The sequence below is a fragment of the Mesoplodon densirostris genome, chromosome 20 (genome assembly GCF_025265405.1).
Source record: "Mesoplodon densirostris isolate mMesDen1 chromosome 20, mMesDen1 primary haplotype, whole genome shotgun sequence".
Taxonomy (NCBI): domain Eukaryota; kingdom Metazoa; phylum Chordata; class Mammalia; order Artiodactyla; family Ziphiidae; genus Mesoplodon; species Mesoplodon densirostris.
In genome coordinates this window covers 24791438-24806979 of record NC_082680.1, presented here as the reverse complement: position 1 = coordinate 24806979, position 15542 = coordinate 24791438, and the positions used below count along the sequence as shown (strand labels likewise).

Sequence of the window (15542 nt, the reverse complement as noted above, 5' to 3'; positions counted from 1 at the left end):
TATTGCTTATATGCAGAAGCTAAAAAGAAATGATACTTTTTTACAAAACAGTTTTTACAGATAAGTTGTAAATGAACTTATTTACAAAACCGAAACAGACTCACAGACTTAGAGAAGGATCTTATGGTTACGGGGTCGGGGATGGAGGGCAGGGAAGGATGGTGGTGGGAGAGATAGCTAGGGAGTTTGGGATCGACATGTACACACTGCTCTATTTAAAATAGATACCCAACAAGGTTCCCTATAGCACAGGGAACTCTGCTCAACGTCATCTCCACTGTTCTTAACCAAGCATCGCTTGTAAGCTTGTAATGAGACTTTGAGAAGACATTTTTACAATATGGAAAAAGTGTGAAGATTCAGACAACGAGGCATGTGTTTATGAGGGGCCGAGAGGAATACAAACAATCAGGATTCACTCAGACTAATGGACTGAAGTCCCAACAGCGTGGGCAGAGTTAATTGCACACCCACCGTGTGAGAGGACGGGCGGGGGCTCATGGGGTCCTTGATTGGGCTAATGAGAGCCCCTCTGCTCTGGTCGAAGACCTGCCGGGCTTCCTCCTCTGGAAAGCAGGGCTTTGAGTGCTCACGACGTCCTCACGAGCAACTGTTACACAAGAAGTGCCTTTGCTGTCTTAGAAAAGAGTTAAATTTGTTCTACCATCATTTCTTTTTTTTTATTGAGGTATAGCTGCTTTACAATATTGTGCTACTTTCCACTGCATAGCGACGTGAATCAGCTATATGCATACCTATATCCCCTCTTTTGGGGATTTCCTTCTCATTTAGGTCACCACAGAGCATTGAGTAGAGTTCCCTGCGCTATACAGCAGGTTCTCATTAGGTATCTGTTTTATACATAGTAGTGTATATATGTCAATCCCCATCTCCCAATTCATCCCGCCCTCCCCTTCCCCCCCTTGGTATCCATACGTTTGTTCTCTACATGTGTGTCTCTATTTCTGCTTTGCAAATAGGTTCATCTGTACCATTTTTCTAGATCCCAGCATTTCTGATTTTTCACTAGATCTTCCATGACATCTGTACCACTTCTGCTTCACAGACTGCATCTTTTCAAGTATTTTGCAAGATCTTTTGCTTTGTAATCTGAGAGTGTTTACTTGGCACAAGATTGTGAAAAGTTGCGCTATTCTTTAGGAGAGACTCTTTACTTTTGATTTCTCTTAGCAGAAAAGGAAACTTAAAAGATCATGCTTGTCCCAGTAGCTCATGGTACACCAGAATGTATTTCACAGACACAGTGCCGTATCTTAACCATACAAAGAGCATTAGAGCCAAAGTACCACAAAGTGCATTGCAAAATATTAGATAATGACATCTCATGCCTAAAGCCTTAAAAAAATAAAGCAATAAAAACCTACTTGGCTGAATAACACTTCTTCACGACATTGCATGTCCTGTGCATATCGTGAATGTAGAAAATGTAAAAAGTATATCTGTGCTGTTGAGTAAATAATATTCAGTAAATATTTACTGGGTGGTATTTATTATGTGCTGAATAGCAATAGACACAACAGACGCGATGTCTACTTTCCCAGAGTTTACAATCCATCAGGGAGTCAGATATTAATCAAATACTCAAGTAATTACGTAATAACAATTGTGATGAGGGCTATGACGCACAGGGAGCTGTAAGAACCATATGTTAGTGATGGTTTTGGAGGTCAAAATGACATAATACCAGCAATTCAATAGAGTTCAACCTATAGTGGGTTAGAATGGGGACTTGAACCAAATCAGGAGGGGGATTATGGCCAGGGCAGACATCCCCAAGAAAGAGATATTTGAGCTGGAGGGTGAGTGGGAGGTAGCTTTGTGATGGGACATAGGACGCCTCTTAGGCACAGAAAGCAGCCTGAGGGAAGTGAGGGAAGGGCTTGGAGAGGGCAGCAGGGAAGCAGGAATGGAGCACAGGCTGAGAGGAAGAGCAGCTTGCAATGGAGCTGGAGAATGAGGTATTGGCAAGACCATGCAGGGCCTTGAAGGCTCTGTTAAGATTTTGAGCTTGGATTTTACCCCAAGACCAGTGGAAACCCATTTAAGGGTTGTGAGCCCTGAAAGAGGAGGGATGTGGCAACTATCTCAGGGTCCCTAAGGCTACTTAAGGAAAAGTCTGGAATCACTTAGGTAAAACAGCCAAGTAAGTCAAGACAATCGTTGGGGCCAGAGCTGGACCAAAAGGAGGGACGGACAACCGGACAGTTTTGGAGGATGCTCATCAGTAAGAGATGTATCAATATCACTGGGCCTGCAATGGGATGAGAAACTAACATTACAAGGAGAATTTTCATGGAATGTGCTGTATGTGGCTGCGAGGGATGAAGGCTTGGTACCGCTACACCATATGTGAGCACAATAACACACGTGTGGCTTACTGCACAGCCTATTATGTAAGTGGCTTCTGGGTACAGGCAGCCCTTCTGTTTGGATCGATGGGATATTCAAGTTCAAGGTCAGAGAAGACTCGGGCCACCACTGGTCATCCTTCTCCATCTCCTCCCTCATTAAACCCGGCCCCTATGCTTAAGAAATGCCAAACACACTTCAAAAACAGCATTCCAAAATGGCACCGTGCTACTTGCCCATTCAGGGTATGCATCAGTCTCTCCAAAATAAGGGTACGTGAGTCAAGTAAGTCCTTGACTCCTTGGCAATGGCGGAGAAGAGGAAGATCAATCAGATTTTACATCTGAAGAGCCCCATACAATACAGCATGTTTTTTATGTACAAAAGCTTTGCCCTCACCATATGTATGCAATAGTCTATGGAATCCATAAGGACATTGAAACTCAGGGCAGTTGAGGTCATTTTTTTAAGGCCATATACCTGGTGGCAGAGCTAAGACCAAATCTGGGACTCTCTGAAATGAAGTTTGGTGCTTTTAGTTCTTGCATATGTCACAGAGGTGCCAAGAGTCAGCTTTACTCCCCAGTCACAGTCAAACCCCCATGTTTCTGGCATGCAGGCTTTGTTTTCTATTCCAACCATCTGGAACTGAAGGCAGGCTGATCATATCATTAACTTCTGAGTCCTTGGGTATGGCTGAGGGAACCCAGGGGCACTGTTAGGAGAGGACCTGGGCTTTGCCGTGGACAAACAACAGAACGTCAGTCAGCACAAAGGAACACACTGGTTCAGGTTTTGTAGGATGTGAGCTGCATATCATTTCAAGAACTATGAAGAAGAATGCAAAATTATAAATACAAATTATGAGGGACAAGAGTGCATACTTATTTAAAATAATAAAAGAAAATCCACCAATTACAAAATCTAAAAATCTGACAAAACCACACACATGATAAAATTCACAAAAACAATTAACTGCCTGATACACACTTATATTTTTCTCCCTACCTTTTTTCTCCCTGAATATTTTTTGATTCCCTCTTTACCTGACAATAATTTTGTAATATTTTTTTCTATAGGGAAAAATGAGTCAGTCTTTAACATGATTGATTTAAATTTGTTTTTCTTTACTATTAATAATTAAATGAGGGCTTCTCTGATGGCACAGTGGTTGAGAGTCCACCTGCTGATGCAGGGGACACGGGTTCATGCCCCGGTCCGGGAAGATCCCACATGCCGCGGAGCGGCTTGGCCCATGAGCCATGGCCGCTGAGCCTGCACATCTGGAGCCTGTGCTCTGCAGCAGGAGAGGCCACAACAGTGAGAGGCCCACGTACCACAAAAAAACCAAACCAAACCAAAAAAAAATTAAATGAGCTTCTTTCAACTTCACAACTTATTTTGACAATGCCCTATAAATCTTTAGGGTTGTCAAATTTCAGAAAACCTCTATTATATTTTCTTCCTATATTAGTTGTTACAGACACACTCACAGTTTATGGCACTATTACAGGTTTGTGCCCTACAAGCATCAAAATTCTGATGAATTTAATTTCTTGCAATTCCCATTGCAAAAGAAAAAACCAATTTGGTGAATGTATAATTGCATTCACTGACTTATTATGGATATTCTTGATGGAATAGAATTTCCATTTTGACTAGATATCCATGGAACTGAATCCTCTGGTCCTAATTCCACATGTCAGATGTCTGGTAGAATTTTCCACGGGCTAGCTTCTGGCTCCATACATTTCACGACTTGTCCTGTCATGGTTCACATCCCACTGTTGCTTGGCACACAAGGACACATTCATTCACAATACAATCTCTGGCCTTGCATCTTCTTGCCATGATGCCATGTGAGTCAGCAGAGTGGGTTTTAGCATATTTCTGGAAGCATTTCCTACTCTGAGATACCTTGAAATAGTAGACATCACACTAAGCACCAAATAAATGTATCTCCAGCTCAATTTTCCCTCAGTTGCATTCCAAAATGCCCAGGGCTCTTCCAACTCCACCTACACAAGGAGAATATTTTGGAGGGAAAATCAGAATGGAAAGAGACCGTGGTCTTAATGAATTGTAGTTTAATGGCATTACCTTGCAAATTTTACATAACTGTGTAAGCATGTGAACACACGGCTAGGACTCCTTGCCTTGGATTCCTGGAAAAGGCCATGTAAGGGAGGATTCTGTAGTTTAGACTTCATTGGCTTAATGGTAAATCCTCAGAGCACAAGGACCTCTCTCTTTCTAGGTTTATCTGTGATAGGGCAATACTAATCCATGCGTAGGAATATAAAAATTCTTGAAAATTAAAAAATATATATACTACTAATTGTCAAGAAGTTGACAAACTAAGGCCCTCCGCATATGTGATAATTTTCAATGTAAGTTTCCATCAGCCTCCAAGGGTGAATGAATCACGATGACATGGTTTCCTTACCTAGTTATATACCCATTTCCATCTCTTATTTTATCTTCGTACCGGGCTACAAGGTAAGCACTATTATCCCCATTTTACAGATAATGAACCTGAGGATCTTAGACGCTTACATGGGCTCATCCTGTTTGTAAATATTATCTTAATTCATCTTCCACCCACCAGACTCCCAAGCAAGGCAAGTGCAAAGAGGGCTGTTTACCCTCCTTGAAATCTTATATCAATAGTTCCTTCAGCCTAGAAACAAAAGGAAGCCCATCTCACCTCTGCCCTCTGCCCCAGTGATTTCTTAGATTTTGTGACACTGAATTATGCTGATATTCTCTCTCTCTCTCTCTCTTTTAAACAGAAGATGGGGACTCTCTCCTTCCCTCAGTCTTTAATTGTTTGATATCGGGGTTCTGTCCTTGGTCCTCTTCTAATTTTATTTAATTATTTTTATATTGAAGCATAGTTGATTTACAATACTACATTAGTTTCAGGTGTACAGCATAGTGATTCATTATTTTTACAGATTATACTCCATTAAAAGTTATTACAAGATAATGGTTATAATTCCCTGTGCTGTACAATATATCTTTGGTGCTTATCTATTTTATACATAGTAGTTTGTATCTCTTAATCCCATGCCCCTAATATTCCCCTCCCCACTTCCCTCTCCTCTTTGGTAACCACTAGTTTGTTTTCTCTATTTGTGAGTCTGTTTCTGTTTGCACATATATATTCATCTGTATTATTTTTTAGATTCCACATAAAAGTGATATCATACAGTATTTGTTTTTCTCTGACATTTCACTAAGCATAATATTCTCCAGGTCCATCCACGTTGCTGCCAATGGCCGAACGTCATTCTTTTTTATGGCTGAGTAGCATATATATACCACATCTCCTTTATCCATTCATCTGTCGACGGACAGTTAGGTTGCTTCCATGTCTTGGCTACTGTAAATAGTGCTGCTATGAACATTGGGGTGAATGTATCTTTCTGAATTAGTGTTTTTGTTTTTCAGATATATACCCAGGAGTGGAATTGCTGGATCATGTGGTAGTTCTATTTTTAGCTTTTTGAGGAGCTCTACACTGTTCTCCATAGTGGCTTCACTAAGTGACATTCCCACCCACAGTGTAGGAGGGTTCCCTTCTCTCCACACCCTCTCCAGCATTTGTTATTTGTAGACTTTTTGATGATGGCCATTCTGACCGGTGTGAGGTGATACTTCATTGGTGTTCTGAGGCCCTCTTCCTACTTTAAACACTCTCCCTGGGTGACCTCATTAATTCCCAAGGCTTTAGAAACCAGCTATATGTTCATATCTCCCAAATGTATGCCTCTACTGTTAGACGTCTGCTCTGCAGCTACCTATGAATACCTTTATGATGATCTCTGCAAAATGGTGCATCTATGAGATTTTGAGATTTATCTCCTGCCGGGTTCTTCTTAATTCACTCTACTCCTGTTATGTTGACCTTCTTTAGTATCTTGTAGATAGTTCCTTTTCAGTTCAGATCTTCACTTGGTATTTCTTCTTCCTTAAACACTTTTCCACACCCTCCCCATTCATCTGTCCCTTAATACTCAGATCAAATGTGACTTCTACGGGAACATTGTCTCTGACTTCTCCCCCAGAGACAGAGTGGGGAGCTGCTCCCATGATTTTTCTTAAGTGTCATTCCATCAGTGAGTATTATTTTGGGTGGCAATGGTCACAGATCCAACCACAGTGGCTTAAATGCACAAAGGTTTATTCTCCCATGTAAAAGAAGTCAGCTGGAGGCTGTCTGGGGCTGATATCCTGGTTCCACAATCACTAGAATCCTGACCTCCTAGTATTCTCAAGGTTACTTCATAATCCAGAATTGCTGCGGTCGCTCCAGCTGTTTCATTAGCCTTCTTGGAAGGAAGGAAAGCTAAAAGTATCCCTCTTCTGGCTTAGTCATTTCCTTTAAAGGAGTCCTCTTGGAAATTTCACTGAATACTTACTTATGCTTGTATCTCATTGGCCAGAACTTAGTCATATAGCCACATCTAGCTACAAAAGAGGCTGGAAGTTTTGGTTTTCTAATCGAGTACAATTAAAGGGCTCTGTTTCTAATGAAAACTGGGGAGATGTTATGCTGGGGTAGGTAACTGGCAGTCTGCCACACCTTTCTGTGTACACATCACACCTCTTTTTAAATTATCTGTTTAATTTTCTGAATCTCGCACTCGGCTGAAAGCTCCAAAGAAGGGAATATGTTTTATCCATTTTTCTATTCCCAATGCCTGGCACAGTGGCTACCAACTAATAGGTCCTTAATAACAATTTAGTAAATAGATGATTTAGTTGTGAGAAAACTATTATTGTTATTAAGTGAATTAACATATTCCATAAGGCGCTAGGAAGAAAGAGACTCTCTGCCTTGTAGAAAGGAGAAAGAGGAGGAAGGGCACAAACGGCCACACAATTACGTAATCATGTCAAATTAGATCTTGGTTTATAAAAGCAGGACATGCTGGAAAAAGATCTTTTGTTGAGTGAACTCAGTAAAAGGGAAATGAATCTTCAAACATACGTTAACTCATGTCTATTTATGGTGAGGACAGAAAGTAAGTGGAAGACGATATATTATGGACATTCTTGAATGTTCATCACTGTTTTAAAACGTTAGCATTTCATTTTCAGCCAATGTTATTTTCTCTCTTGCTCTCCTGTCTAGTTTTAAATACTTTGTTGTGCTCAGAGTTTGGGATGATGTATTCTGAGGAGTTTTATAAATCATTTATTTTCTTTCTCACTTATTTCTTCTCTTCTGACAAGTTGTAACTAATGCTTTGGTCAAGGACACAGAACAATGCAATTTCTATCCTCTGGCTGCATGAAAGCAAGTTCACAAGACTTGGACTAGAGCTCAGTTGCCCCAATGAGCACCATCATCGTGCTTCTCTTCCTCCTAAGCCAGATTCACTAAACTGAGAGACCCTGTCATGATTTTAAACCAGAGTCATAAAAACCAGCATTTAATATTCCTGTGAGAGCATTGCAGACTCCAAGAATACATATTTACATGTTGACTTAATCTATTGGATGTTAGCTCTTTTCACCAAGAGAACTCCCTTTGCAATTTTCAAGGCCTCCTAATAGTTCTCTCTTCAAAAAAATTGTTTTTCTTAGCTATTGAAAGTGTGTGCTCCTGTGATGGTTATAATCTCTTCATTTTAGAATGCATTGTGCCCCACAATGAAATGAAGGAAACGACTTTACTGTCTAATTATTTCCTGTGAGGTGTGTTTTCCCAGCTAGACTCCAAATTCCTTGAATTTCAGGATGATGTTTCATGATTTTATATAGCCTGATAATAATGTTGACTACACAGTCAACATCCAATTGCTACTTGTGCTTTGAACCAAGGGTTGTAAAATGAGGATTATGAGGAATGTAACTTATGGTGAACATTTAAACATTTCTCTTCATGTATTTGAATGCAATATATAATCTTCCCCTTCATGTCTTTCACCAACTGATAAAGCATTTCTGAAGTGCCCACCAACTTTCGGCATTGCGCTTGGATAGTCTGGATTCACACAGGAGTCAGGCACTGCCTGGGAGAGACCAGACTGTATTCCACTTCTAAGGCCCTGTTTTCTCCTACTAATCATAATCTCCTCGGCACCTCTTACACACACACACACACACACACACACACACACACACACACACACACACACCCCTTGTCTCCGCCTTCCTTTGAACAGATACCTCATACACCTTCATCTGGAAGACGATTAACACTTTGCTGAGTTCACTGAACTTCTCTCTCTAGACTATTTTGTGATCACCCAAGTCCACTGTAGGAACTATGAAAATATGGAAAAACACAAAGGTTGAAATAAAACAACCTATAAAGACACAACCAAGAGGCAGAAAAACCTCTTTTTTGCTAAGCGTTTTGTGAATCTGTTTCTTTCTCCTCTTCCTTCCGTCCCTCCCTCCCTCCCTCCTTCCCTCCTTCCCTCCCTCCTTCCCTCCCTCCTTCCCTCCTTCTCTCCCTCCCTCCCTCCCTCCCTCCTTCCTTCCCTCCCTCCCTCCTTCCCTCCTTCCCTCCCTCCTTCCTTCCCTCCCTCCCTCCTTCCCTCCCTCCTTCCCTCCTTCCCTCCCTCCTTCCCTCCTTCCCTTCCTTCTCTTCCTTCCTTCCTTCCTCCTCCTTCCCTGTTTTCTTTTGAGGTGGTGAAACACTAGTTTATATGATTTGCCCTTTTACAATGGGGATGTTCTATTAAGTCATTATTGTTTTAAAAGACCTTTTAATATAAACCTTTTATATTTATGGCAAATATCACCTCCTTTGCTACCTGACTTATAATTTTATAATGTATTTTAACATAAACCTTTAAATTTTTAAAAAATAAATCAAGTCAACCATCCTTTTATTTAAAAAATTTTGTCTTCAATTTATGCTTAGAAAGGGTTTTTCTATTCAAGATCAGATAATTACATAGTTTTCTATAGTTTCTTTTATCTTTTAAATTATTAGATTAAATCAATCTCCCTACCCTCCGTCTCCAGGCAACAACTGAGACAGCTTTCTGCATAGATTAGTTTGCCTTCTTTGGAATTTTAGATAAATGAATTATACAGTATGCACTCCTATTTGGTCTGTCTTCTTTCACTCAGCATAATTATTTTGTATCATTCATGTTGTAGCATTATGTCAACAGTTCATTCCTTTTTAGTATTGTTGTAATAAATAATGTAATTATAATGTAATAAGAATGCAATTAGTATTGTATGTACATGACACAATTTGTTTATACAATCATCTCCTGATGGACATTTGGGATGTTTCCAATTTTGGCCATGTAAAAATAAAGCTGTTATGAATATTTGTGTACAACTCTTTGTGTGGACACATGCTTTCATTTCTCTTGATTAAATACTTAGGAATGGAATGGCTGGGTTATATGGGAAGTATATGTTTAACTTATTAAGATGGCTGCCAAAATGTTTTCCAAAGTGGTTGTACCATTTTATGTTCCTGCCAGCAGTGAATGAGGATTCCACTTTCCCTATATCCTTTCTAACACTTACTATAGTCAGTCTTTTAAATTTTAGACATTCTAATTAGGTATTTAGGATGATCTCATTTTGATTTTAATTTTAATTTCCCTAATCACAAGTGCTGTTTGGCATGTTTTTATGTGCTTTTGGTTATTCATATATTTTTGATGAAGTGTATATATTAAAATCTTTTACCCATTTTATTGGGCATTTTGTTTTCTTTTTATTGATTATTATAATAAGTAAATTATTACTTTATTATTATAATAAATTATAATTGTCAAATAATATCATTATAACTATAACATTATAGCTTTATAATTATAAATTTATTATAATTTTATTACATATACAATTATTTTACATTAAAAATCATTATTTTATTTAATTGTACTCTTAATTATTACTTTCTTTTAATTATAAGTACAAATTTAGTATAATTTTATCATTACAATTATTGTTAATGATTGGTAGCTTGGATGTTTGAATCTATTTCATTGGTCTATGTTTTGCTCTGTCATGCTATTTTACTTTCTGTAGCTTTATATTATTTTTTTCATGGATAGCATTGCAAGTTTTCTATTCTTTTTAAATTTTATTTATTTATTTATTATTTATTTTTGGCTGCATTGGGTCTTCATCACTGCATGAGGGCTTTTCTCCAGTTGCGGCGCATGGGCTTCTCATTGCAGTGGCTTCTCTTGCTGCGGAGCACAGGCTCTAGGAGCGTGGGCTTCAGTAGTTGTAGCATGCGGGCTCAGTAGCTGTGGCTCACGGGTTCTAGAGCGCAGGCTCAGTAGTTGTGGCACACGGGCTTAGTTACTCCGCGGGATGTGGGATCTTCCTGGACCAGGGCTCGAACCCGTGTCCCCTGCATTGGCAGGCAGATTCTTAACCACTGTGCCACCAGGGAAGCCTGAGTTTTTTATTCTTAACTGTCATATTTTTGGTGAGAGGAGGACCAGGCTATCCTCATCTGTTTATTTCAGAAATTGGTAAAATTTTAAGAAACTCATTTTTTAAAAATCAGAATTGACCTATATTTTTTATAATTTTGGAAGAAATGAGATCTTTTCAATATTAGGTATTCCTGTCCATTAAAATGGCTCCTTTCTTCACTCGTTCAATATTTTGGATTTGTTTAATTTCTTGCCCATTTCCTAGAAAACCTGAGATATTTAAGGCTTTAGGACTTCCCATTAGCTTGTCCAATGTCAGCCAACAAGAATCACACAATTTTAGAGATTGAAGCTGGAAGACACTGCAGATCATCGTGTCCAATATCCACACTGGCCTATGAGAAAATAAAGCCCAAAGAACTGAAGCACTTCCTTTATATCTAGAGTATGTTATGTCTCAGTGGTGGTCCCTGACTATTACTTTTGTGGCCCTTCTATTATATCACTATATCTCTCCTATATCTGTTTCCTAAAATTGGCCTCTGTTTTGCTAAGGCTAGTGACCTTGACATGCATTGTATACCCCAAGTTCACTGTGGTAAAAATACCACCTTCCCACAAGTCATGATATATGTGATGGCAATTTACTTGCCCAGTGTCAAGGTAGCAAGACAGGTAGCTCATGGAAATGTAAAGAGGATGTTGCCTAGTGATATGAATCATGGGCTTCCTGGCCTGGGTGGGTTGGGAGTGGGGGGCCCTCAGATGGAGAGATGGAAGCTTTAAGGCACTTCTGTAAACTGGTCTTGCTACAGGGTGGAATTATAAGATGTAAAGTGGGTTTCTTTATCATCTTGGAAACATTTTTTAAAGACATTGAGTCAACCACAGAGGGGAGATTGCAGGCTTTTCTAAATGACTAGACCTTACTCATTTAGTAGAGTGGATCTTCACCTTTTATGGGTCAAAGGACCCTTAGAGAATCTAGTAAAAAAAAAAAAATCCAATCCACTTTCCATAAAAAGGCACACACATTTCATACAAACCCTGATGGTTCAGAAGCGCAGAAAAATAAACGCATACAAGAATCACTAGTGAAAGCAAACAAGTGACTTTGTGAGCCCTTGGATAAAGGTGAAGGTGAAAACGCAGAGTTGTGTGCAAAGCATGCTGCCTTCAGTGAGCAAAGACACATTTTCTTATATGGGGGAATCTGTCACCATCTACAAGGACGGTTGCTGCTCCAGTAATGGGCGGAGGGGGGCTCGAGCAGGAATCGGTGTTTACTGGGGGGCAGGCCATCCTTTAAATGTAGGAATTAGACTTCCTGGGTGACAAACAAACCAAAGAGCAGAGATTCATGCAGCCTGCAAAGCCATCGAACAAGAGAAGGCTCAGAACATCAGTAAGTTGGTTCTCTACACGGACAGCATGTTTACTATCAATGGCATCACTGATTGGGTGTAAGGCTGGAAGAAGAATGGATGGAGGACAAGCACAGGGAAGGAGGTGATCAACAAAGAGGACTTCGTGGAACTGGACAGACTTGTCCAGGGAATGGACATTCAGTGGATGCATGTTCCTGGACATTCGGGATTTATAGGCAATGAAGAAGCTGACAGATTAGCAAGACAAGGTGCAAAGCAACCTGAAGACTGACCAGGTCCTTTAATTCTTGGAAAAACTTGAGCCAGTGGCTGTTTGTCACCTTTACTTACTGGTGTGAAAAATAAAAGTATAGGCTGGACCACTGCAGTCGATGGGCAAAACAAAACAAAACAAAAAAACCCATCTATGGGTTTCACAAGCCCTGCCACAACTCTTCCCAAGGGTTTCATGTTCTCTTAGTTAAGAATTCCTGGGGAAGAAGGAAGTAGTCTGTTAACTCTTTTAGCATCATCAGGTAAGGAAAGAGAGAAGACATAAATTATGTGTATGTGTGAATGTGAGGATGGGAAGTCTAACCTGGGATGCATTAATCAATATAAAATGGTTTTTCTAAAAATCCTAGTGAACATGTCCCAGGATCAAAAGAAAAACTTGTTTTTTACACTCCTGGAAACAGAGCTCAGGGTACGTCAATTTACTAAGAGTGGACGTGCGACCACAAAATGGGAGGAGGGGACTGAGACAGTAAGAGGTTAAACATTCTTTTTGAACGCAAACAACATTGATTCAATAAATATTTACTGAGCATCTGTTAAGGAAAAGGCACAGTGCTGAGTGGTGAGGACAGAGTGCTCGTCTAGAGAGATGTGGTCACTGCCCTCAAGGAAGACACACATGGTAAAGCCAAAGGGGCTCTAACAGTTATTTATTATAATACAGTGCTATGTTAGTTCTATTACTATATAGCATACTAAGACAATTTAAATAGTCATTAGTGTTTCTTATTTGACAGATGAGGAAACAGTGGCCTAGAAAGGGTAAATACTCTTACATCCAGGATTAGAACCCAAGTCTCCTTCTCAGACTTTTAATGAGCACCTTCTGTGTGCCAGGCCCAGGGCTAGATGTCAGCAATCTTTCAATCTGTTAGAGAAATCCCACATCTTCATTAACTAAATGTAAACTGACGTTCATCCACCTTTCTGTCTTTCTAATCAGAAATGGGCCTTAGTTACTTATAAACTCACAAAGATAAGTCACCACTTAGTGGGGGTAAGAAAGGAAGAATTATTTTCCAAAATTTCCCAGAAGGAATTATGAACTCAGAGAGAAAAGAGGTGCACCTAACTCATGACTCCAGAAAATGAAAATCTTGAATACTTTGGAGCTTTCTGGAAGGAGAGAAGGAGCACATTCAGAACTAAAGATTCAACATTCAAGTAAAAAACATATTCTGTTGCCTTCTTACAATTTATTATTCTGTTTGTTTATGGCAATGTTTATTTTCCCTGTCCTCCTCAACCATACAGCAGGATGGTATGCAGGGACCACTTAGGGTATATTTTTAAATCCTTTCAAAGTTGATCTCCCCCAAGAAAGGGAAGAGATCCAGGAGAGCTACCACTCATGCCCCTTATTTTCTCTGCTGAAATGTTTCATCCCATTTCCTCCAAACTCTGGAGGAAGAAGATTTGTTCATTCAAGTACACTCAAGCAAAAAAGGGACCCCATGAACAGATGAATGGATAAAGAAGATGTGGTATATATATACAATGGCATACTACTCGGCCATAAAAAAGAATAAAATTTTGTCATTTGCAGCAACATGGATGGACCTGGAGGGCATTATGCTAAATGAAATAAGTCAGACAGAGAAAGACAAACACTGCATGATATCACTTATATGCGGAATCTAAAAAGTACAACAAACTAATGAATAAAACAAAAAAGAAGCAAACTCCCAGATACAGAGAACAAACTAGTGGTCACCAGTGGGGAGAGGGAAGGGGGGAGGGGCAATGTAGGGGGGGAGGGGATTTAAAAGGGGTTATTATGGGATTATATGTGTGTGAAACTTTTGAAAATTGTAAAGCAGTGTAGAATTTAAGGAATGTTTCATTCAATAATTTTTTTAAAAAAAGAAAGACATCTGTTTAACACATCCATTTTGAAATGAGATGTGCATCTTGAGAGCCTCAATCCTGTCACTGCAAGGAGATGAGTCCTGGGAAGGAGGAGAATCAGAAAGCAGATGGCTGAGGAGGAAAGCCAACATGGACCAGCAGCCCTGGTGGAGCTTATGGCCAGCAGCTACCACTCGGTGAGTCCAGGGGTCACCAAAGACCACCAGTTAGAGCTTGACGTGAGACTGGCAGCTGAACACCTCCAGGGCTTACCTTTCTATTCCTTTGCTACCTCCAAACACTGCTTATTTCACATAGAAAGAGCACTTCACTCATATAACCATCTCATATGTATCTTACAGGAAACCTAGGACCTCTCTTTCTCATATTTTTTAGTACCTTGTCCTACCCCTCACTTCTAGCCCTGGTTATCTAGAAATATTGCGTGAAGTTTCCAAAAGAAGTGCAAGGAGACATTAAAAAAAAAAAGAGGATAAGGAACTATCCCTTTATGCATACCATGTGTGTGGTACCTCAAAGACTCTTCAGAGTGGACCAGTTCTCCTATTTATTCTTTTCTTTTCAGTCTGTACAAACGGTCCCCTATTATAAATTTGGAATGCCTGGTATCATAATCTGGAGAAAAAATTGTTTAGAAAATGTAGTCATAAGTTCAATGATTTTCCATAAAGACAGATTATTAAGGGGCAGTGAGAAATTTGCATGTCCGTGTTGCCTGCCAAGATATGTCCTGTCCCTAGGGAGGCAGAACCATTAAAAGATGAAACACAGAAGTAAATCAATGGGATTCCGATTCACAATGTATTTTAAAAATAGAATGCCTAAAGGTATCTTGATGGTACTTTATAAATATCACCAATATAAAAGGGAGCTAATGGGTATTTTTCAACTGTGGGAATTCAGAACAGGGAATGTCAATACCTTTTATGCTTACCTGGTTCACTCACTAACTCATATATCCCACACAGTGTTATTTAACGCCTACTAAATGCACTTTGCTGGGATACAAAGATGCATAAGATTTGGACCTTGCCCCAAACAAAAGTCTGGTGGCCTTTTTTGAACCATTATTTTTCCCTTCTCAATCCCCCCAAGTTAGCCATCTTTGGAAAACAGAAGTAGTGCAACATATGAACTGGATATATTTAAAATGTGACTATTAAAATAGTTGTTTTACCTTGGAGTGCATAGTCCCATAAAAGGTATGTTATACACAGTGGTTGTGTCTCAATCTAGTCTAACACAGAAGACTATTTCACCT

General features: G+C 39.6%; 1 protein-coding gene and 1 pseudogene across 1 annotated transcript in view; one reads left to right on the top strand and one right to left on the bottom strand.

Annotated features, from left to right (window-relative positions):
- Positions 1–15542, bottom strand: part of NRG1 (neuregulin 1) — a 1033559-nt gene that overhangs the window by 371528 nt on the left and 646489 nt on the right. The window lies entirely within an intron of this gene.
- LOC132481369 (ribonuclease H1-like) lies at positions 2343–12407 on the top strand (annotated as a pseudogene).